This window comes from Salmo salar, chromosome 21 (assembly GCF_965601325.2).
Source record: "Salmo salar chromosome 21, fSalSal1, whole genome shotgun sequence".
Classification (NCBI taxonomy): Eukaryota; Metazoa; Chordata; class Actinopteri; order Salmoniformes; family Salmonidae; genus Salmo; species Salmo salar.
This window is the reverse complement of record NC_138311.1, coordinates 41391414-41417500: the sequence shown is the minus strand read 5'-3', so window position 1 is coordinate 41417500 and position 26087 is coordinate 41391414. Positions and strand designations below refer to the sequence as shown.

General features: G+C 40.0%; 1 protein-coding gene across 1 annotated transcript in view; it reads left to right on the top strand.

The window, feature by feature from the left end:
* Positions 1–26087, top strand: part of LOC106582309 (uncharacterized) — a 90411-nt gene that overhangs the window by 31108 nt on the left and 33216 nt on the right. The window contains exon 2 of the mRNA XM_082967178.1: positions 120–278. The gene's annotated coding sequence lies outside the window, so the exon portion shown is untranslated. The remainder of the gene's footprint in view (positions 1–119; positions 279–26087) is intronic.

The window sequence follows — 26087 nt, the reverse complement described above, 5'->3', positions numbered from 1 at the left end:
ACATCTAGAAGTATATCTCTCTCGCTCCTCCTCTCTCACAATACAGAAATAGTTTCTGCTGGTTTGTTTATTTGACTCTCAGTTATTGATCGACTTGTATCTCTCTCTTCTCGCTCCAGGCCACGACTGTCTGGGTGCTGTTGCCTCTAGACTCACTGGTGTGCTCCACTGAATACAGACTGTGAAGAAGCTGAACAGGCTGTGTGTTTGGAACGGAGCCAATGACCAGGAGGCTAAACTGAAGGAGAATAAGGCCACAGAGAATTTATTAAAATGGGGTAAGTTTATACTGCTGTAGAGCATACCTGGCTGTAAAATGGGGTAAGTTTATACTGCTGTAGAGCATACCTGGCTGTAAAATGGTGTATGTTTATACTGCTGTAGGGCATACCTGGCTGTAAAATGGTGTAAGTTTATACTGCTGTAGGGCATACCTGGCTGTAAAATGGGGTAAGTTTATACTGCTGTAGGGCATACCTGGCTGTAAAATGGGGTAGGTTTATACTGCTGTAGGGCATACCTGGCTGTAAAATGGGGTAAGTTTATACTGCTGTAGAGCATACCTGGCTGTAAAATGGGGTAAGTTTATACTGCTGTAGAGCATACCTGGCTGTAAAATGGGGTAAGTTTATACTGCTGTAGAGCATACCTGGCTGTAAAATGGGGTAAGTTTATACTGCTGTAGAGCATACCTGGCTGTAAAATGGGGTAAGTTTATACTTCTATAGAGCATACCTGGCTGTAAAATGGGGTAAGTTTATACTGCTGTAGTGCATACCTGGCTGTAAAATGGGGTAAGTTTATACTTCTATAGAGCATACCTGGCTGTAAAATGGGGTAAGTTTATACTTCTGTAAGGCATACCTGGCTGTAAAATGGGGTAAGTTTATACTGCTGTAGAGCATACCTGGCTGTAAAATGGGGTAAGTTTATATTGCTGTAGAGCATACCTGGCTGTAAAATGGGGTAAGTTTATACTGCTGTAGGGCATACCTGGCTGTAAAATGGGGTAAGTTTATACTGCTGTAGGGCATACCTGGCTGTAAAATGGGGTAAGTTTATACTGCTACAGGGTGTAATGGGTGGTGATTGGAGTATTGAGTTAATACCAACCTGATAGATCATTGGAATATGATGCTCAAGGTTGTTGTGCAACCTCCTGAGAGTCACAGCGGTAGACACACACACTGACTCATCTAGGTGATCACACATACACACACACGTTGAGGAGTACTGCGAAGAGATCGATGACCAACGTGACCTGATATTATGAGTGGTGTGACACAGAAGTATTTGGAGAATAACTTGGCAGCTGCTTGGCATCCGACCACAAGGCCCTACAGAGGGTGGTGAGTACGGCCCAGTACATCACTGGGGTCAAGTTCCCTGCCATCCAGGACCTCTGCACCAGGTGGTGTCAGAGAAAGGCCCTAAAAATGGTCAAAGTCATAGACTGTTCTCTCTGCTACTGCACAGCAAGCGGTACCGATGGACCAACAGGACCCTGAACAGCTCCTACCCCCAGGCCATAAGACTGTTAAATAGTTAGTCCAGGTAGCTATTGGTTAACTATTTAACTATCTGCATCAACCCTTTCTGCACTAACTCTTTTAATTCATCACATACGCTGCTGTTACTGTTTATTATCTATCCTGTTGTCTAGTCACTAACCCTACCTACAGTATACTGCTGTTACTGTCTATTATCTATCCTGTTGTCTAGTCACTAACCCTACCTACAGTATACTGCTGTTACTGTCTATTATCTATCCTGTTGTCTAGTCACTAACCCTACCTACAGTATACTGCTGTTACTGTCTATTATCTATCCTGTTGTCTAGTCACTAACCCTACCTACAGTATACTGCTGCTACTGTCTATTATCTATCCTGTTGTCTAGTCACTTTACCCCTACCTACAGTATACTGCTGCTACTGTCTATTATCTATCCTGTTGTCTAGTCACTAACTCTACCTACAGTATACTGCTGTTACTGTCTATTATATATCCTGTTGTCTAGTCACTAACCCTACCTACAGTATACTGCTGTTACTGTCTATTATCTATCCTGTTGTCTAGTCACTTTACCCCTACCTACAGTATACTGCTGTTACTGTCTATTATCTATCCTGTTGTCTAGTCACTAACCCTACCTACAGTATACTGCTGTTACTGTCTATTATCTATCCTGTTGTCTAGTCACTAACCCTACCTACAGTATACTGCTGTTACTGTCTATTATCTATCCTGTTGTCTAGTCACTTTACCCCTACCTACAGTATACTGCTGTTACTGTCTATTATCTATCCTGTTGTCTAGTCACTTTACCCCTACCTACAGTATACTGCTGTTACTGTCTATTATCTATCCTGTTGTCTAGTCACTTTACCCCTACCTACTGTATACTGCTGTTACTGTCTATTATCTATCCTGTTGTCTAGTCACTAACCCTACCTACAGTATACTGCTGTTACTGTCTATTATCTATCCCGTTGCCTAGTTACTTTATCCCTACCTATATGTACATATTTCCCTCAATTACCTCATACCCCTGCACATGGATTCGGTACTGGTACCCGGTATATATAGCCAAGTTATTGTTACTCATTGTGTATTTATTCCTGTGTTATTATGTTTCTATTATTTCTCTATTTTCTTTCTTTCTGCATTGTTGGGAAGGGCCGTAAGTTAGCATTTCACTGTTAGTCTACACCTGTTGTTTACCAAGCATGTGACTAATAAAGATTTGAGGATGGCTGCTGTATTTCCAGGAGTAGAGTTTTTAATTAAACCTGAATGTCGTCCTTATACCTCCAGCATGTTAGGAATATTGATAAACGTATTATCTAAGTTATTGTTTTTTCTGGAGCCATAAAGCCAGCTGGTAAAAGAGGAGGGGCCATTGGTAAATACACCTATTTTTATTGCATTCATCAATGCATCAGGGAGGGATGAGGGATGATGAGTCTGCCTAATGAAGGACTGTTTCATAACTAAGTGCGGTATGTCTTTCGACCCTGATCTGTGCTGAAGATTACAGAGGTAGCTAGCAAGCTACATGCACAGGCCTGGCCTGGCCCTGGCCCTCAGCCATGCAATCTGTACTAATTACAAAGAGAGAGTTAGTCCACTACATAGCACTATTGCTCTCTTTCTTTCTCTTCTCTCTCTCTCTCTCTCTCTCTCTCTCTCTCTCTCTCTCTCTCTCTCTCTCTCTCTCTCCTTTCCTCCATCTCCTCTCTTTCTCACCCACCCTCTCTGTGTCCTCTCTCCCTCTCTCTTTCTCTCTCCTCTCTCTCTCCTCTCCTCCTAATCCACCGCTCCTCTCTGATTAGTAAAATGAAAGGCGAAGGCTAACTTCATTACTGTCCGTTCAGCTTAATCTTTTATTTTCCTCCTCTGGTTTTTCATCATGGCCCGAGCAGAAAGAGAGAGGGCAAATAAATCCCTTATTTTATTCCTTGCTGTGGAGCAAAGCCATTTTTAGAAAATTAAAGTGATTATTCAAGTTAACGGAAGGAATCATGCATCAGGGAAAATGACATTGTGTGGAGTGGGGACTTGCTGTATCCCGTGTCCTAGTGTCATATTGTCCTAGTGCCATATTGTCCTAGTATAATTGTCCTAGTGTCATATTGTCCTAGTGTCATATTGTCCTAATGTCATATTGTCCTAGTGCCATATTGTCCTAGTATAATTGTCCTAGTGTCATATTGTCCTTGTGTAATATTGTCCTTGTGTCATATTGTTCTTGTGTCATATTGTCCAAGTGTCCTATTGTCCTAGTGTCATATTGTCCTAGTGTCATATTGTCCTAGTATAATTGTCCTAGTGTCATATTGTCATAGTGTCATATTGTCCTAGTATAATTGTCATAGTGTCATGTCCAAGTGTCATATTGTCCTAGTGTCATATTGTCCTAGTCTCATATTGTCCAAGTGTCATATTGTCCTAGTGTCATATTGTCCTAGTATAATTGTCCTAGTGTCATATTGTCCTAGTATAATTGTCCTAGTGTCATATTGTCCTAGTGCCATATTGTCCTAGTGTCATATTGTCCTAGTGTCATATTGTCGTAGTATAATTGTCCTAGTGTCATATTGTCCTAGTGTCATATTGTCCGAGTATAATTGTCCTAGTGTCATATTGTCATAGTGTCATATTGTCCTAGTATAATTGTCTTAGTGTCATATTGCCCTAGTGCCATATTGTCCTAGTGTCATATTGTCCTAGTGCCATATTGTCCTAGTGTCATATTGTCCTAGTATAAGTGTCCTAGTGTCATATTGTCCTAGTGTCATATTGTCCTAGTGTCATATTGTCCTAGTGTCATTGTCAGGGATTTCGTCGTCGTCAGACGATATGGCGAAATCATCGTCGGAAAAGGAGGACCAATATGCAGCAGGACTGGTTTTGTTCCTTTTGAACATTTATTAACTCAAAATGATTACCAAAAACAACAAAACAAACTCACGATATACTGACAGTCTTCTCAAGCTCATACATGCTAGACAAAGAACAATCTCCCACAAATGACAAACACAAACACACCCTAATATATGGGACTCTCAATCAAAGGCAAAGAGAAAACACCTGCCTTCAATTGAGAGTCCCAACCCCAATTAATCAACCATAGAAACACACTCACTAGACTCCACATAGAAATACATAAACATAGACCATAAACCAAAAACCCGGAAATACTAAATCAAACGCCCTTTTACCAAAACACCACCCCGAACCACATAAAACAAATACCCTCTGCCACGTCCTGACCAAACTACAATGACAATTAACCCTTATACTGGCCAGGACGTGACAGTACCCCCCCCCCCCTAAAAACGAAAACCCCAAACAACAAAAAAAATCCCCCTAAAGTAAAGGGAGGGAAGGGAGCGTGGCTGCCGTCACCGACGGCACTTGTTCTACAACCCCCTCCCCAACCCACCTATGCAGGTGGTGGTTCAGGCTCCGGCCTATTGTCCTCCAGAGTGCCGACCCCGATCAGCCTCAGACCGTAGGCAGACTCCCTTTGCTCTGGATCCTGGGCAGACCTCCTCCTCTCCACCCTGTATACAGACTCATTAATTGAACAGTTAATCATTTTAAGTTCTGGATTGTCAGGCTTACTCAGTTCAGGGTTGCTGCTCGACTCCCTTGGTTCTTCGTAATCGGCAGACTCTGGGCCGATGGGCCACTCTGGCAGCTCCGGGCACTCTGGCAGCTCCGGGCAGTCTGGCAGCTCTGGCAGCTCCGGGCAGTCTGGCAGCTCCGGGCAGTCTGGCCGCTCTGGCAGCTCCGGGCAGTCTGGCCGCTCTGGCAGCTCCGGGCAGTCTGGCCGCTCTGGCAGCTCCGGGCAGTCTGGCCACTCTGGCAGCTCCGGGCAGTCTGGCCACTCTGGCAGCTCCGGGCAGTCTGGCCACTCTGGCAGCTCCGGGCAGTCTGGCCACTCTGGCAGCTCCGGGCAGTCTGGCCACTCTGGCAGCTCCGGGCAGTCAGGCCACTCTTGCAGCTCCGGGCAGTCTGGCCACTCTGGCAGCTCCGGGCAGTCTGGCCACTCTGGCATCTCCGGGCAGTCTGGCCACTCTGGCATCTCCGGGCAGTCTGGCCACTCTGGCAGCTCCTGACAAGTGGGCGGCTCTGGCGACTCCTGACTGACGGGCGGCTCTGGCGACTCCTGACTGACGGGCGGCTCTGGCGACTCCTGACTGACGGGCGGCTCTGGCGACTCCTGACTGACGGGCGGCTCTGGCGACTCCTGACTGACGGGCGGCTCTGGCGACTCCTGACTGACGGGCGGCTCTGGCGACTCTTGACTGACGGGCGGCTCTGGCGACTCTTGACTGACGGGCGGCTCTGGCGACTCTTGACTGACGGGCGGCTCTGGCGACTCTTGACTGACGGGCAGCTCTGGCGACTCTTGACTGACGGGCAGCTCTGGCGACTCTTGACTGACGGGCAGCCCTGGCGACGTCGGACTGGACTGACGCACTTGAAGCCTGGTGCGTGGTGCTGGTACTGGACGTACCAGACTGGAGACACGCACCTTCGGGCTAGTGCGGGGAGCTGGCCTGAGGCTCCATTCTTGCCCCGCAAAACTGCACTTGTGCCCCCCCAAAAAAATGTATTGGGGCTGCCTCTCGAGTTTCCTAAACTCCTCCATAGCCCTGGAAACGCTCAACCTTATTTCTGTCCATGTCCATCCTTCCCCATAATCCATATACTGAGCGTGCCGCTCCTCTCTCCGCTGCTTGGTCTTGGTTTGGTGGGAGATTCTGTCAGGGATTTCGTCGTTGTCAGACGATATGGCGAAATCATCGTCGGAAAAGGAGGACCAATATGCAGCAGGACTGGTTTTGTTCCTTTTGAACATTTATTAACTCAAAATGATTACCAAAAACAACAAAACAAACTCACGATATACTGACAGTCTTCTCAGGCTCATACATGCTAGACAAAGAACAATCTCCCACAAATGACAAACACAAACAAACCCTAATATATGGGACTCTCAATCAAAGGCAAAGAGAAAACACCTGCCTTCAATTGAGAGTCCCAACCCCAATTAATCAACCATAGAAACACACTCACTAGACTCCACAAAGAAATACATAAACATAGACCATAAACCAAAAACCCGGAAATACTAAATCAAACGCCCTTTTACCAAAACACCACCCCGAACCACATAAAACAAATACCCTCTGCCACGTCCTGACCAAACTACAATGACAATTAACCCTTATACTGGCCAGGACGTGACAGTCATATTGTCCTAGTGTCATATTGTCCTAATGTCATATTGTCCTAGTGTCATATTGTCCTAGTGCTACATTGTCCTAGTATCATATTGTCTTAGTGCCATATTGTCCTAGTGTCATATTGTCCTAGTGTCATATTGTCCAAGTATAATTGTCCTTGTGTCATATTGTGCTAGTGTCATATTGTCCTAGTATAATTGTTCTAGTGTCATATTGTCCAAGTGTCATATTGTCCTAGTGTCATATTGTCCTAGTGTCATATTGTCCAAGTGTCATATTGTCATTGTGTCATATTGTCCTAGTATAATTGTCCTAGTGTCATATTGTCCTAGTATAATTGTCCTAGTGTCATATTGTCCTAGTGCCATATTGTCCTAGTGTCATATTGTCCTAGTGTCATATTGTCCTAGTGTTATATTGTCCTAGTATAATTGTCCTAGTGTCATATTGTCCTAGTATAATTGTCCTAGTGTCATATTGTCCTAGTGCCATATTGTCCTAGTGTCATATTGTCCTAGTGTCATATTGTCCTAGTGTCATATTGTCCTAGTATAATTGTCCTCATGTCATATTGTCCTAGTATAATTGTCCTAGTGTCATATTGTCCTAGTATAATTGTCCTAGTGTCATATTGTCCTTGTGTCATATTGTCCTTGTGTCATATTGTTCTTGTGTCATATTGTCCTAGTGTCATATTGTCCTAGTAAAATTGTCATAGTGTCATGTTGTCCAAGTGTCATATTGTCCTAGTGTCATATTGTCCTAGTGTCATATTGTCCTAGTATAATTGTCATAGTGTCATGTTGTCCAAGTGTCATATTGTCCTAGTCTCATATTGTCCAAGTGTCATATTGTCCTAGTGTCATATTGTCCTAGTATAATTGTCCTAGTGTCATATTGTCCTAGTATAATTGTCCTAGTGTCATATTGTCCTAGTATAATTGTCCTAGTGTCAAATTGTCCTAGTGTTATATTGTCCTAGTGTCATATTGTCCTAGTGTCATATTGTCCTAGTGTCATATTGTCCTAGTATAATTGTCCTAGTGTCATATTGTCCTAGTGTCATATTGTCCTAGTATAATTGTCCTAGTGTCATATTGTCCAAGTGTCATATTGTCCTAATGTCATATTGTCCTAGTGTAATATTGTCCTAGTATAATTGTCCAAGTGTCATATTGTCCTAATGTCATATTGTCCTAGTGCCATATTGTCCTAGTGTCATATTGTCCTAGTGCTATATTGTCCTAGTGTCATATTGTCCTAGTGTCATATTGTCCTGGTATCATTGTCCTAGTGCCATATTGTCCTAGTGTCATATTGTCCTAGTGTCATATTGTCCTGGTATCATTGTCCTAATGCCATATTGTCCTAGTGTCATATTGTCCTTGTGTCATATTGTCCAAGTGTCATATTGTCCTAGTATAATTGTCCTAGTGTCATATTGTCCTAGTGTCATATTGTCCTAGTGCCATATTGTCCTAGTGCCATATTGTCCTAGTGTCATATTGTCCTAGTGTCATATTGTCCTAGTATAATTGTCTTAGTGTCATATTGTCCTAGTGTTATATTGTCCAAGTGCCATATTGTCCTAGTGCCATATTGTCCTAGTGCCATATTGTCCTAGTGTCATATTGTCCTAGTATAATTGTCCTGGTGTCATATTGTCCTAGTATAATTGTCCTAGTGTCATATTGTCCTAGTGTTATATTGTCCTAGTGTCATATTGTCCTAGTGTCATATTGTCCTAGTATAATTGTCCTAGTGTCATATTGTCCAAGTGTCATATTGTCCTAATGTCATATTGTCCAAGTGTCATATTGTCCTAATGTCATATTGTCCTAGTATAATTGTCCTAGTGTCATATTGTCCTAATGTCATATTGTCCTAGTGCCATATTGTCCTAGTGCTATATTGTCCTAGTGTCATATTGTCCCAGTGTCATATTGTCCTGGTATCATTGTCCTAGTGCCATATTGTCCTAGTGTCATATTGTCCTAGTATAATTGTCCTAGTGTCATATTGTCCTAGTATAATTGTCCTAGTGTCATATTGTCCAAGTGTCATATTGTCCTAGTGTCATATTGTCCTAGTGTCATATTGTCCTAGTATAATTGTCCTAGTGCCATATTGTCCGAGTGTCATATTGTCCTAGTGCCATATTGTCCTGGTATCATTGTCCTAGTGCCATATTGTCCTACTGTCATATTGTCCAAGTGTCATATTGTCCAAGTGTCATATTGTCCAAGTGTCATATTGTCCTAGTGTCATATTGTCCAAGTGTGATATTGTCCTAGTGCCTTATTGTCCTAGTGTCATATTGTCCTAGTATAATTGTCCTAGTGTCATATTTTCCAAGTGTCATATTGTCCTTGTGTCATATTGTCCAAGTGTCATATTGTCCAAGTGTCATATTGTCCTAGTGCCATATTGTCCAAGTGTCATATTGTCCTAGTATCATTGTCCAAGTGTCATATTGTCCTAGTGCCATATTGTCCTAGTGCCATATTGTCCTAATGTCATATTGTCCTAGTGTCATATTGTCCTAGTGTCATATTGTCCTAGTATAATTGTCCTAATGTCATATTGTCCTAGTGTCATATTGTCCTAATGTCATATTGTCCTAGTATAGTTGTCCTAGTGTCATATTGTCATAGTGTCATATTGTCCTAGTATCATATTGTCCTAGTGTCATATTGTCCTAGTGTCAAATTGTCCTGCTATCATTGTCCTAGTGTCAAATTGTCCTAGTGCCATATTGTCCTCGTGTCATATTGTCCTAGTGCCATATTGTCCTAGTGTCATATTGTCCTAGTGCCATATTGTCCTAGTGCCATATTGTCCTAGTGTCATATTGTCCTTGTGTCATATTGTCCTAGTATAATTGTTCTAGTGTCATATTGTCCTAGTGTCATATTGTCCTAGTGCCATATTGTCCTAGTGTCATATTGTCCTAGTATAATTGTCATAGTGTCATGTTGTCCAAGTGTCATATTGTCCTAGTGTCATATTGTCCTAGTATAATTGTCATAGTGTCATGTTGTCCAAGTGTCATATTGTCCTAGTCTCATATTGTCCAAGTGTCATATTGTCCTAGTGTCATATTGTCCTAGTATAATTGTCCTAGTGTCATATTGTCCTAGTATAATTGTCCTCATGTCATATTGTCCTCATGTCATATTGTCCTAGTGTCATATTGTCCGAGTATAATTGTCCTAGTGTCATATTGTCATATTGTCCTTGTGTCATATTGTCCTAGTATAATTGTTCTAGTGTCATATTGTCCTAGTGTCATATTGTCCTAGTGCCATATTGTCCTAGTGTCATATTGTCCTAGTTCAATTGTCCTAGTGCCATATTGTCCGAGTGTCATATTGTCCTAGTGCCATATTGTCCTGGTATCATTGTCCTAGTGCTATATTGTCCTAGTGTCATATTGTCCTAGTGTCATGTTGTCCTAGTGCCATATTGTCCTACTGTCATATTGTCCTTGTGTCATATTGTCCAAGTGTCATATTGTCCTAGTGTCATATTGTCCTAGTGCCATATTGTCCTAGTGTCATATTGTCCTAGTTCAATTGTCCTAGTGCCATATTGTCCGAGTGTCATATTGTCCTAGTGCCATATTGTGCTGGTATCATTGTCCTAGTGCTATATTGTCCTAGTGTCATATTGTCCTAGTGTCATGTTGTCCTAGTGCCATATTGTCCTACTGTCATATTGTCCTTGTGTCATATTGTCCAAGTGTCATATTGTCCAAGTGTCATATTGTCCTAGTGTCATATTGTCCAAGTGTCATATTGTCCTAGTGCCATATTGTACTAGTGTCATATTGTCCTAGTATAATTGTCCTAGTGTCATATTGTCCAAGTGTCATATTGTCCTTGTGTCATATTGTCCAAGTGTCATATTGTCCAAGTGTCATATTGTCCTAGTGCCATATTGTCCTAGTTTCATATTGTCCTTGTGTCATATTGTCCAAGTGCCATATTGTCCTAGTACCATATTGTCCTAGTGCCATATTGTCCAATTGTCATATTGTCCTTGTGTCATATTGTCCAAGTGTCATATTGTCCTAGTGTCATATTGTCCTTGTGTCATATTGTCCAAGTGCCATATTGTCCTAGTACCATATTGTCCTAGTGCCATATTGTCCTAATGTCATATTGTCCTAGTGTCATATTGTCCTAGTGTCATATTGTCCTAGTATAATTGTCCTAGTGTCATATTGTCCTAGTGTCATATTGTCCTAGTATCATATTGTCCTGGTATCATTGTTCTAGTGTCATATTGTCCTAGTATAGTTGTCCTAGTGTCATATTGTCATAGTGTCATATTGTCCTAGTATCATATTGTCCTAGTGTCATATTGTCCTAGTGTCAAATTGTCCTGCTATCATTGTCCTAGTGTCAAATTGTCCTAGTGCCATATTGTCCTCGTGTCATATTGTCCTAGTGCCATATTGTCCTAGTGTCATATTGTCCTAGTGCCATATTGTCCTAGTGCCATATTGTCCTAGTGTCATATTGTCCTTGTGTCATATTGTCCTAGTATAATTGTTCTAGTGTCATATTGTCCTAGTGTCATATTGTCCTAGTGCCATATTGTCCTAGTGTCATATTGTCCTAGTATAATTGTCATAGTGTCATGTTGTCCAAGTGTCATATTGTCCTAGTCTCATATTGTCCAAGTGTCATATTGTCCTAGTGTCATATTGTCCTAGTATAATTGTCCTAGTGTCATATTGTCCTAGTATAATTGTCCTCATGTCATATTGTCCTCATGTCATATTGTCCTAGTGTCATATTGTCCGAGTATAATTGTCCTAGTGTCATATTGTCATATTGTCCTTGTGTCATATTGTCCTAGTATAATTGTTCTAGTGTCATATTGTCCTAGTGTCATATTGTCCTAGTGCCATATTGTCCTAGTGTCATATTGTCCTAGTTCAATTGTCCTAGTGCCATATTGTCCGAGTGTCATATTGTCCTAGTGCCATATTGTCCTGGTATCATTGTCCTAGTGCTATATTGTCCTAGTGTCATATTGTCCTAGTGTCATGTTGTCCTAGTGCCATATTGTCCTACTGTCATATTGTCCTTGTGTCATATTGTCCAAGTGTCATATTGTCCTAGTGTCATATTGTCCTAGTGCCATATTGTCCTAGTGTCATATTGTCCTAGTTCAATTGTCCTAGTGCCATATTGTCCGAGTGTCATATTGTCCTAGTGCCATATTGTCCTGGTATCATTGTCCTAGTGCTATATTGTCCTAGTGTCATATTGTCCTAGTGTCATGTTGTCCTAGTGCCATATTGTCCTACTGTCATATTGTCCTTGTGTCATATTGTCCAAGTGTCATATTGTCCAAGTGTCATATTGTCCTAGTGTCATATTGTCCAAGTGTCATATTGTCCTAGTGCCATATTGTACTAGTGTCATATTGTCCTAGTATAATTGTCCTAGTGTCATATTGTCCAAGTGTCATATTGTCCTTGTGTCATATTGTCCAAGTGTCATAATTGTCTTAGTGTCATATTGCCCTAGTGCCATATTGTCCTAGTGTCATATTGTCCTAGTATAATTGTCCTAGTGTCATATTGTCCTAGTGTCATATTGTCCTAGTGCCATATTGTCCTAGTGCCATATTGTCCTAGTGTCATATTGTCCTAGTGTCATATTGTCCTAGTATAATTGTCTTAGTGTCATATTGTCCTATTGTCATATTGTCCTAGTGCCATATTGTCCTAGTGCCATATTGTCCTAGTGCCATATTGTCCTAGTGTCATATTGTCCTAGTATAATTGTCTTAGTGTCATATTGTCCTAGTGTCATATTGTCCTAGTGCCATATTGTCCTAGTGCCATATTGTCCTAGTGTCATATTGTCCTGGTATCTTTGTCCTAGTGCCTTATTGTCCTAGTGTCATATTGTCCTAGTGTCATATTGTCCTGGTATCATTGTCCTAGTGCCATATTGTCCTAGTGCCATATTGTCCTAGTGTCATATTGTCCTAGTGTCATATTGTCCTGGTATCATTGTCCTAGTCCATATTGTCCTAGTGCCATATTGTCCTAGTGTCATATTGTCCTAATGCCATATTGTCCGAGTGTCATATTGTCCTTGTGTCATATTGTCCAAGTGTCGTATTGTCCAAGTGTCATATTGTCCTAGTATAATTGTCTTAGTGTCATATTGCCCTAGTGCCATATTGTCCTAGTGTCATATTGTCCTAGTATAATTGTCCTAGTGTCATATTGTCCTAGTGTCATATTGTCCTAGTGCCATATTGTCCTAGTGCCATATTGTCCTAGTGTCATATTGTCTTAGTGTCATATTGTCCTAGTATAATTGTCTTAGTGTCATATTGCCCTAGTGCCATATTGTCCTAGTGTCATATTGTCCTAGTATAATTGTTCTAGTGTCATATTGTCCTAGTGTCATATTGTCCTAGTGTCATATTGTCCTAGTGTCATATTGTCCTAGTATAATTGTCTTAGTGTCATATTGTCCTAGTGTCATATTGTCCTAGTATAATTGTCTTAGTGTCATATTGTCCTAGTGTCATATTGTCCTAGTGCCATATTGTCCTACTGCCATATTGTCCTAGTGCCATATTGTCCTAGTGTCATATTGTCCTAGTATAATTGTCCTAGTGTCATATTGTCCTAGTATAATTGTCCTAGTGTCATATTGTCCTAGTGTTATATTGTCCTAGTGTCATATTGTCCTAGTGTCATATTGTCCTAGTATAATTGTCCTAGTGCCATATTGTCCTAGTGCCATATTGTCCTAGTGCCATATTGTCCTAGTGTCATATTGTCCTAGTATAATTGTCTTAGTGTCATATTGTCCTAGTGTCATATTGTCCTAGTGCCATATTGTCCTAGTGCCATATTGTCCTAGTGTCATATTGTCCTGGTATCTTTGTCCTAGTGCCATATTGTCCTAGTGTCATATTGTCCTAGTGTCATATTGTCCTGGTATCATTGTCCTAGTGCCATATTGTCCTAGTGCCATATTGTCCTAGTGTCATATTGTCCTAGTGTCATATTGTCCTGGTATCATTGTCCTAGTGCCATATTGTCCTAGTGCCATATTGTCCTAGTGTTATATTGTCCTAATGCCATATTGTCCGAGTGTCATATTGTCCTTGTGTCATATTGTCCAAGTGTCGTATTGTCCAAGTGTCATATTGTCCTAGTATAATTGTCTTAGTGTCATATTGCCCTAGTGCCATATTGTCCTAGTGTCATATTGTCCTAGTATAATTGTCCTAGTGTCATATTGTCCTAGTGTCATATTGAACTAGTGCTATATTGTCCTAGTGTCATATTGTCCTAGTGTCATATTGTCCTGGTATCTTTGTCCTAATGCCATATTGTCCTAGTGTCATATTGTCCTAGTGTCATATTGTCCTGGTATCATTGTCCTAGTGCCATATTGTCCTAGTGCCATATTGTCCTAGTGTCATATTGTCCTAATGCCATATTGTCCTTGTGTCATATTGTCCAAGTGTCATATTGTCCAAGTGTCATATTGTCCTAGTATAATTGTCTTAGTGTCATATTGCCCTAGTGCCATATTGTCCTAGTGTCATATTGTCCTAGTATAATTGTCCTAGTGTCATATTGTCCTAGTGTCATATTGTCCTAGTGCCATATTGTCCAAGTGTCATATTGTCCTAGTGCCATATTGTCCTAGTTTCATATTGTCATTGTGTCATATTGTCCAAGTGCCATATTGTCCTAGTACCATATTGTCCTAGTGCCATATTGTCCAAGTGTCATATTGTCCTTGTGTCATATTGTCCAAGTGTCATATTGTCCAAGTGTCATATTGTCCTAGTGTCATATTGTCCAAGTGTCATATTGTCCTAGTGTCATATTGTCCTTGTGTCATATTGTCCAAGTGCCATATTGTCCTAGTACCATATTGTCCTAGTGCCATATTGTCCTAATGTCATATTGTCCTAGTGTCATATTGTCCTAGTGTCATATTGTCCTAGTATAATTGTCCTAGTGTCATATTGTCCTAGTGTCATATTGTCCTAGTATCATATTGTCCTGGTATCATTGTTCTAGTGTCATATTGTCCTAGTATAGTTGTCCTAGTGTCATATTGTCATAGTGTCATATTGTCCTAGTATCATATTGTCCTAGTGTCATATTGTCCTAGTATAATTGTCCTAGTGCCATATTGTCCTAGTGTCATATTGTCCTAGTATCATTGTCCAAGTGTCATATTGTCCTAGTGCCATATTGTCCTAGTGCCATATTGTCCTAATGTCATATTGTCCTAGTGTCATATTGTCCTAGTGCCATATTGTCCTAGTGTCATATTGTCTTAGTGCCATATTGTCCTAGTGTCATATTGTCCTAGTGTCATATTGTCCTAGTATAATTGTCCTAGTGTCATGTTGTCCTAGTTCCATATTGTCCTAGTATAATTGTCCTTGTGTCATATTGTCCTAGTGCCATATTGTCCTAGTGTCATATTGTCCTAGTATAATTGTCCTAGTGCCATATTGTCCTAGTGCCATATTGTCCTGGTATAATTGTCCTAGTGTCATATTGTCCTAGTGCCATATTGTCCTAGTGTCATATTGTCCTAGTGTCATATTGTCCTAGTGTCATATTGTCCTGGTATCATTGTCCTAGTGTCATATTGTCCTAGTATAGTTGTCCTAGTGTCATATTGTCCTAGTGCCATATTGTCCTAGTGCCATATTGTCCTAATGTCATATTGTCCTAGTGTCATATTGTCCAAGTGTCATATTGTCCTATTGCCATATTGTCCTAGTGTCATATTGTCCTAGTATCATTGTCCAAGTGTCATATTGTCCTAGTGCCATATTGTCCTAGTGCCATATTGTCCTAATGTCATATTGTCCTAGTGTCATATTGTCCTAGTGTCATATTGTCCTGGTATCATTGTCCTAGTGTCATATTGTCCTAGTATAGTTGTCCTAGTGTCATATTGTCCTAGTGCCATATTGTCCTAGTGCCATATTGTCCTAATGTCATATTTTCCTAGTGTCATATTGTCCTAGTGTCATATTGTCCTGGTATCATTGTCCAAGTGTCATATAGTCCTAGTGTCATATTGTCCTAGTGACATATTGCCCTAGTGTCATATTGTCCTGGTATCATTGTCCTAGTGTCATATTGTCCTAGTATAGTTGTCCTAGTGTCATATTGTCCTAGTATAGTTGTCCTAGTGTCATATTGTCATAGTTTCATATTGTCCTAGTGTCATATTGTCCTAGTATCATATTGTCCAGGTATCATTGTCCTAGTGTCATATTGTCCTAGTATAGTTGTCCTAGTGTCATATTGTCCTAGTGTCATATTGTCCAAGTGTCATATTGTCCTAGTGCCATATTGTCCTAGTGTCATATTGTCCTAGTGCCATATTGTCCTAGTGCCATATTGTCCTAGTGTCATATTGTCCTAGTGCCATATTGTCCTAGTGTCTTATTGTCCTAGTGCCATATTGTCCTAGTGCCATATTGTCCTAGTGTCATATTGTCCTAGTGTCATGTTGTCCTAGTGCCATATTGTCCTACTGTCATATTGTCCTTGTGTCATATTGTCCAAGTGTCATATTGTCCAAGTGTCATATTGTCCTAGTGTCATATTGTCCAAGTGTCATATTGTCCTAGTGCCATATTGTCCTAGTGTCATGTTGTCCTAGTATAATTGTTCTAGTGTCATATTGTCCAAGTGTCATATTGTCCTTGTGCCATATTGTCCTAGTGTCATATTGTCCTAGTATAATTGTCCTAGTGCCATATTGTCCTAGTGTCATATTGTCCTAGTATCATTGTCCAAGTGTCATATTGTCCTAGTGCCATATTGTCCTAGTGCCATATTGTCCTAATGTCATATTGTCCTAGTGTCATATTGTCCTAGTGTCATATTGTCCTAGTATAATTGTCCTAGTGTCATATTGTCCTAGTGTCATATTGTCCTAGTATCATATTGTCCTGGTATCATTGTCCTAGTGTCATATTGTCCTAGTATAGTTGTCCTAGTGTCATATTGTCATAGTGTCATATTGTCATAGTATCATATTGTCCTAGTGTCATATTGTCCTTGTATCATTGTCCAAGTGTCATATTGTCCTAGTGTCATATTGTCCTAGTGCCATATTGCCCTAGTGTCATATTGTCCTAGTGCCATATTGTCCTAGTGTCATATTGTCCTAGTGCCATATTGTCCTAGTGTCATATTGTCCTAGTGCCATATTGTCCTAGTGTCATATTGTCCTAGTGCCATATTGTCCTAGTGCCATATTGTCCTAGTGCCATATTGTCCTTGTGTCATATTGTCCTTGTGTCATATTGTCCTAGTATAATTGTCCTAGTGCCATATTGTCCTAGTGCCATATTGTCCTAGTGTCATGTTGTCCTAGTGCCATATTGTCCTAGTGTCATATTGTCCTAGTGTCATATTGTCCTAGTGCCATATTGTCCTAGTGTCATATTGTCCTAGTGCCATATTGTCCTAGTGCCATATTGTCCTAGTGTCATATTGTCTTAGTGCCATATTGTCCTAGTGTCATATTGTCCTAGTATCATATTGTCCTGGTATCATTGTCCTAGTGTCATATTGTCCTAGTATAGTTGTCCTAGTGTCATATTGTCATAGTGTCATATTGTCATAGTATCATATTGTCCTAGTGTCATATTGTCCTTGTATCATTGTCCAAGTGTCATATTGTCCTAGTGTCATATTGTCCTAGTGCCATATTGCCCTAGTGTCATATTGTCCTAGTGCCATATTGTCCTAGTGTCATATTGTCCTAGTGCCATATTGTCCTAGTGTCATATTGTCCTAGTGCCATATTGTCCTAGTGTCATATTGTCCTAGTGCCATATTGTCCTAGTGCCATATTGTCCTAGTGCCATATTGTCCTTGTGTCATATTGTCCTTGTGTCATATTGTCCTAGTATAATTGTCCTAGTGCCATATTGTCCTAGTGCCATATTGTCCTAGTGTCATGTTGTCCTAGTGCCATATTGTCCTAGTGTCATATTGTCCTAGTGTCATATTGTCCTAGTGCCATATTGTCCTAGTGTCATATTGTCCTAGTGCCATATTGTCCTAGTGCCATATTGTCCTAGTGTCATATTGTCTTAGTGCCATATTGTCCTAGTGTCATATTGTCCTAGTGTCATATTGTCCTAGTATAATTGTCCTAGTGTCATGTTGTCCTAGTTCCATATTGTCCTAGTATAATTGTCCTTGTGTCATATTGTCCTAGTGCCATATTGTCCTAGTGTCATATTGTCCTAGTATAATTGTCCTAGTGCCATATTGTCCTAGTGCCATATTGTCCTGGTATAATTGTCCTAGTGTCATATTGTCCTAGTGCCATATTGTCCTAGTGTCATATTGTCCTAGTGTCATATTGTCCTAGTGTCATATTGTCCAAGTGTCATATTGTCCTAGTGCCATATTGTCCTAGTGTCATATTGTCTTAGTGTCATATTGTCCAAGTGTCATATTGTCCAAGTGTCATATTGTCCTAGTATAATTTTCCTAGTGCCATATTGTCCTAGTGTCATATTGTCCTAGTGTCATATTGTCCAAGTGTCATATTGTCCTAGTGCCATATTGTCCTAGTGTCATATTGTCCTAGTATCATTGTCCTAGTGCCATATTGTCCTAGTGCCATATTGTCCTAGTGTCATATTGTCCTAGTATCGTTGTCCTAGTGCCATATTGTCCTAGTGCCATATTGTCCTAGTGTCATATTGTCCTAGTATCATTGTCCTTGTGCCATATTGTCCTAGTGCCATATTGTCCTAGTGTCATATTGTCCTAGTATCATTGTCCTAATGCCATATTGTCCTAGTGTCATATTGTCCTAGTGTCATATTGTCCTAGTGTCATATTGTCTTAGTGCCATATTGTCCTAGTGTCATATTGTCCTAGTGCCATATTGTCCTAATGTCATATTGTCCTAGTGTCATATTGTCCTAGTGCCATATTGTCCTAGTGTCATATTGTCTTAGTGCCATATTGTCCTAGTGTCATATTGTCCTAGTGTCATATTGTCCTAGTATAATTGTCCTAGTGTCATGTTGTCCTAGTTCCATATTGTCCTAGTATAATTGTCCTTGTGTCATATTGTCCTAGTGCCATATTGTCCTAGTGTCATATTGTCCTAGTATAATTGTCCTAGTGCCATATTGTCCTAGTGCCATATTGTCCTGGTATAATTGTCCTAGTGTCATATTGTCCTAGTGCCATATTGTCCTAGTGTCATATTGTCCTAGTGTCATATTGTCCTAGTGTCATATTGTCCTGGTATCATTGTCCTAGTGTCATATTGTCCTAGTATAGTTGTCCTAGTGTCATATTGTCCTAGTGCCATATTGTCCTAGTGCCATATTGTCCTAATGTCATATTGTCCTAGTGTCATATTGTCCAAGTGTCATATTGTCCTATTGCCATATTGTCCTAGTGTCATATTGTCCTAGTATCATTGTCCTAGTGCCATATTGTCCTAGTGCCATATTGTCCTAATGTCATATTGTCCTAGTGTCATATTGTCCAAGTGTCATATTGTCCTATTGCCATATTGTCCTAGTGTCATATTGTCCTAGTATCATTGTCCAAGTGTCATATTGTCCTAGTGCCATATTGTCCTAGTGTCATGTTGTCCTAGTATAATTGTCCTAGTGTCATATTGTCCAAGTGTCATATTGTCCTAGTGCCATATTGTCCTAGTGTCATATTGTCCTAGTATAATTTTCCTAGTGCCATATTGTCCTAGTGTCATATTGTCCTAGTATCATTGTCCAAGTGTCATATTGTCCTAGTGCCATATTGTCCTAGTGCCATATTGTCCTAATGTCATATTGTCCTAGTGTCATATTGTCCTAGTGCCATATTGTCCTAGTGTCATATTGTCTTAGTGCCATATTGTCCTAGTGTCATATTGTCCTAGTGTCACATTGTCCTAGCATAATTGTCCTAGTGTCATGTTGTCCTAGTTCCATATTGTCCTAGTATAATTGTCCTTGTGTCATATTGTCCTAGTGCCATATTGTCCTAGTGTCATATTGTCCTAGTATAATTGTCCTAGTGCCATATTGTCCTAGTGCCATATTGTCCTGGTATAATTGTCATAGTGTCATATTGTCCTAGTGCCATATTGTCCTAGTGTCATATTGTCCTAGTGTCATATTGTCCTAGTGTCATATTGTCCAAGTGTCATATTGTCCTAGTGCCATATTGTCCTAGTGTCATATTGTCTTAGTGTCATATTGTCCAAGTGTCATATTGTCCAAGTGTCATATTGTCCTAGTATAATTTTCCTAGTGCCATATTGTCCTAGTGTCATATTGTCCTAGTGTCATATTGTCCAAGTGTCATATTGTCCTAGTGCCATATTGTCCTAGTGTCATATTGTCCTAGTATCATTGTCCTAGTGCCATATTGTCCTAGTGCCATATTGTCCTAGTGTCATATTGTCCTAGTATCGTTGTCCTAGTGCCATATTGTCCTAGTGCCATATTGTCCTAGTGTCATATTGTCCTAGTATCATTGTCCTTGTGCCATATTGTCCTAGTGCCATATTGTCCTAGTGTCATATTGTCCTAGTATCATTGTCCTAATGCCATATTGTCCTAGTGTCATATTGTCCTAGTGTCATATTGTCCTAGTATCATTGTCCTAATGCCATATTGTCCTAGTGCCATATTGTCCTAGTGCCATATTGTCCTAATGCCATTTTGTCCTAGTGTCATATTGTCTTAGTGTCATATTGTCCAAGTGTCATATTGTCCTTGTGTCATATTGTCCAAGTGTCATATTGTCCAAGTGTCATATTGTCCTAGTGCCATATTGTCCTAGTGTCATATTGTCCTAGTGTCATATTGTCCTTGTGTCATATTGTCCAAGTGTCATATTGTCCAAGTGTCATATTGTCCTAGTGCCATATTGTCCTAGTGTCATATTGTCTTAGTATCATTGTCCAAGTGTCATATTGTCCTAGTGCCATATTGTCCTAGTGCCATATTGTCCTAATGTCATATTGTCCTAGTGTCATATTGTCCTAGTGTCATATTGTCCTGGTATCATTGTCCTAGTGTCATATTGTCCTAGTATAGTTGTCCTAGTGTCATATTGTCCTAGTGCCATATTGTCCTAGTGCCATATTGTCCTAATGTCATATTGTCCTAGTGTCATATTGTCCAAGTGTCATATTGTCCTAGTGCCATATTGTCCTAGTGTCATATTGTCCTAGTATCATTGTCCAAGTGTCATATTGTCCTAGTGCCATATTGTCCTAGTGCCATATTGTCCTAGTGTCATATTGTCCTAGTGTCATATTGTCCTAGTGTCATATTGTCCTGGTATCATTGTCCTAGTGTCATATTGTCCTAGTATAGTTGTCCTAGTGTCATATTGTCCTAGTGCCATATTGTCCTAGTGCCATATTGTCCTAATGTCATATTGTCCTAGTGTCATATTGTCCTAGTGCCATATTGTCCTAGTGCCATATTGTCCTAGTGTCATATTGTCCTAGTGCCATATTGTCCTAGTGTCTTATTGTCCTAGTGCCATATTGTCCTAGTGCCATATTGTCCTAGTGTCATATTGTCCTAGTGTCATGTTGTCCTAGTGCCATATTGTGCTACTGTCATATTGTCCTTGTGTCATATTGTCCAAGTGTCATATTGTCCAAGTGTCATATTGTCCTAGTGTCATATTGTCCTAGTGCCATATTGTCCTAGTGTCATGTTGTCCTAGTATAATTGTCCTAGTGTCATATTGTCCAAGTGTCATATTGTCCTAGTGCCATATTGTCCTAGTGTCATATTGTCCTAGTATAATTGTCCTAGTGCCATATTGTCCTAGTGTCATATTGTCCTAGTATCATTGTCCAAGTGTCATATTGTCCTAGTGCCATATTGTCCTAGTGCCATATTGTCCTAATGTCATATTGTCCTAGTGTCATATTGTCCTAGTGCCATATTGTCCTAGTGTCATATTGTCTTAGTGCCATATTGTCCTAGTGTCATATTGTCCTAGTGTCATATTGTCCTAGTATAATTGTCCTAGTGTCATGTTGTCCTAGTTCCATATTGTCCTAGTATAATTGTCCTTGTGTCATATTGTCCTAGTGCCATATTGTCCTAGTGTCATATTGTCCTAGTATAATTGTCCTAGTGCCATATTGTCCTAGTGCCATATTGTCCTGGTATAATTGTCCTAGTGTCATATTGTCCTAGTGCCATATTGTCCTAGTGTCATATTGTCCTAGTGTCATATTGTCCTAGTGTCATATTGTCCAAGTGTCATATTGTCCTAGTGCCATATTGTCCTAGTGTCATATTGTCTTAGTGTCATATTGTCCAAGTGTCATATTGTCCAAGTGTCATATTGTCCTAGTATAATTTTCCTAGTGCCATATTGTCCTAGTGTCATATTGTCCTAGTGTCATATTGTCCAAGTGTCATATTGTCCTAGTGCCATATTGTCCTAGTGTCATATTGTCCTAGTATCATTGTCCTAGTGCCATATTGTCCTAGTGCCATATTGTCCTAGTGTCATATTGTCCTAGTATCGTTGTCCTAGTGCCATATTGTCCTAGTGCCATATTGTCCTAGTGTCATATTGTCCTAGTATCATTGTCCTTGTGCCATATTGTCCTAGTGCCATATTGTCCTAGTGTCATATTGTCCTAGTATCATTGTCCTAATGCCATATTGTCCTAGTGTCATATTGTCCTAGTGTCATATTGTCCTAGTATCATTGTCCTAATGCCATATTGTCCTAGTGCCATATTGTCCTAGTGCCATATTGTCCTAATGCCATTTTGTCCTAGTGTCATATTGTCTTAGTGTCATATTGTCCAAGTGTCATATTGTCCTTGTGTCATATTGTCCAAGTGTCATATTGTCCAAGTGTCATATTGTCCTAGTGCCATATTGTCCTAGTGTCATATTGTCCTAGTGTCATATTGTCCTTGTGTCATATTGTCCAAGTGTCATATTGTCCAAGTGTCATATTGTCCTAGTGCCATATTGTCCTAGTGTCATATTGTCTTAGTATCATTGTCCAAGTGTCATATTGTCCTAGTGCCATATTGTCCTAGTGCCATATTGTCCTAATGTCATATTGTCCTAGTGTCATATTGTCCTAGTGTCATATTGTCCTGGTATCATTGTCCTAGTGTCATATTGTCCTAGTATAGTTGTCCTAGTGTCATATTGTCCTAGTGCCATATTGTCCTAGTGCCATATTGTCCTAATGTCATATTGTCCTAGTGTCATATTGTCCAAGTGTCATATTGTCCTAGTGCCATATTGTCCTAGTGTCATATTGTCCTAGTATCATTGTCCAAGTGTCATATTGTCCTAGTGCCATATTGTCCTAGTGCCATATTGTCCTAATGTCATATTGTCCTAGTGTCATATTGTCCTAGTGTCATATTGTCCTGGTATCATTGTCCTAGTGTCATATTGTCCTAGTATAGTTGTCCTAGTGTCATATTGTCCTAGTGCCATATTGTCCTAGTGCCATATTGTCCTAATGTCATATTGTCCTAGTGTCATATTGTCCTAGTGTCATATTGTCCTGGTATCATTGTCCAAGTGTCATATAGTCCTAGTGTCATATTGTCCTAGTGCCATATTGCCCTAGTGTCATATTGTCCTGGTATCATTGTCCTAGTGTCATATTGTCCTAGTATAGTTGTCCTAGTGTCATATTGTCATAGTTTCATATTGTCCTAGTGTCATATTGTCCTAGTATCATATTGTCCAGGTATCATTGTCCTAGTGTCATATTGTCCTAGTATAGTTGTCCTAGTGTCATATTGTCCTAGTGTCATATTGTCCTAGTGTCATATTGTCCTAGTGCCATATTGTCCTAGTGTCATATTGTCCTAGTGCCATATTGTCCTAGTGCCATATTGTCCTAGTGTCATATTGTCCTAGTGCCATATTGTCCTAGTGTCATGTTGTCCTAGTATAATTGTCCTAGTGTCATATTGTCCAAGTGTCATATTGTCCTAGTGCCATATTGTCCTAGTGTCATATTGTCCTAGTATAATTGTCCTAGTGCCATATTGTCCTAGTGTCATATTGTCCTAGTATCATTGTCCAAGTGTCATATTGTCCTAGTGCCATATTGTCCTAGTGCCATATTGTCCTAGTGTCATATTGTCCTAGTGCCATATTGTCCTAGTGTCATGTTGTCCTAGTATAATTGTCCTAGTGTCATATTGTCCAAGTGTCATATTGTCCTAGTGCCATATTGTCCTAGTGTCATATTGTCCTAGTATAATTGTCCTAGTGCCATATTGTCCTAGTGTCATATTGTCCTAGTATCATTGTCCAAGTGTCATATTGTCCTAGTGCCATATTGTCCTAGTGCCATATTGTCCTAATGTCATATTGTCCTAGTGTCATATTGTCCTAGTGTCATATTGTCCTAGTGTCATATTGTCCTAGTGTCATATTGTCCTAGTATAGTTGTCCTAGTGTCATATTGTCATAGTGTCATATTGTCATAGTATCATATTGTCCTAGTGTCATATTGTCCTTGTATCATTGTCCAAGTGTCATATTGTCCTAGTGTCATATTGTCCTAGTGCCATATTGCCCTAGTGTCATATTGTCCTAGTGCCATATTGTCCTAGTGTCATATTGTCCTAGTGCCATATTGTCCTAGTGTCATATTGTCCTAGTGCTATATTGTCCTAGTGCCATATTGTCCTAGTGCCATATTGTCCTTGTGTCATATTGTCCTTGTGTCATATTGTCCTAGTATAATTGTCCTAGTGCCATATTGTCCTAGTGCCATATTGTCCTAGTGTCATGTTGTCCTAGTGCCATATTGTCCTAGTGTCATATTGTCCTAGTGTCATATTGTCCTAGTGCCATATTGTCCTAGTGTCATATTGTCCTAGTGCCATATTGTCCTAGTGCCATATTGTCCTAGTGTCATATTGTCTTAGTGCCATATTGTCCTAGTGTCATATTGTCCTAGTGTCATATTGTCCTAGTATAATTGTCCTAGTGTCATGTTGTCCTAGTTCCATATTGTCCTAGTATAATTGTCCTAGTGTCATATTGTCCTAGTGCCATATTGTCCTAGTGTCATATTGTCCTAGTATAATTGTCCTAGTGCCATATTGTCCTAGTGCCATATTGTCCTGGTATAATTGTCCTAGTGTCATATTGTCCTAGTGCCATATTGTCCTAGTGTCATATTGTCCTAGTGTCATATTGTCCTAGTGTCATATTGTCCAAGTGTCATATTGTCCTAGTGCCATATTGTCCTAGTGTCATATTGTCTTAGTGTCATATTGTCCAAGTGTCATATTGTCCAAGTGTCATATTGTCCTAGTATAATTTTCCTAGTGCCATATTGTCCTAGTGTCATATTGTCCTAGTGTCATATTGTCCAAGTGTCATATTGTCCTAGTGCCATATTGTCCTAGTGTCATATTGTCCTAGTATCATTGTCCTAGTGCCATATTGTCCTAGTGCCATATTGTCCTAGTGTTATATTGTCCTAGTATCGTTGTCCTAGTGCCATATTGTCCTAGTGCCATATTGTCCTAGTGTCATATTGTCCTAGTATCATTGTCCTAGTGCCATATTGTCCTAGTGCCATATTGTCCTAGTGTCATATTGTCCTAGTATCATTGTCCTAATGCCATATTGTCCTAGTGTCATATTGTCCTAGTGTCATATTGTCCTAGTATCATTGTCCTAGTATCATGTCCTAGTGTCATATTGTCCTAGTGTCATATTGTCCTAGTATCATTGTCCTAGTATCATTGTCCTAGTGCCATATTGTCCTAGTATCATTGTCCTAGTATCATTGTCCTAGTATCATTGTCCTAGTGCCATATTGTCCTAGTGTCATATTGTCCTAGTATCATTGTCCTAGTATCATTGTCCTAGTGCCATATTGTCCTAGTGTCATATTGTCCTAGTGTCATATTGTCCTAGTATCATTGTCCTAGTGCCATATTGTCCTAGTGTCATATTGTCCTAGTGTCATATTGTCCTAGTGTCATATTGTCCTAGTATAATTGTCCTAGTGTCATATTGTCATATTTTCTTTGATGGTTGATTGTCACATGGCTAAAACCACAGTATCAACATCTCAAAGAAGCTCAAACATGAAGCTAAGATCAAAATGTAATCTAAAAGAATGGTAATCTCATTCATGACATGTACTGTATGTACTGTATATACTGTATGTACTGTATGGAATGGATTTGTCATTTCCAGGATTATCTCAACAACCCTCAGTGTTTGTTCTTCAAATTCAACTCCTGAAATGTTTTAGTAC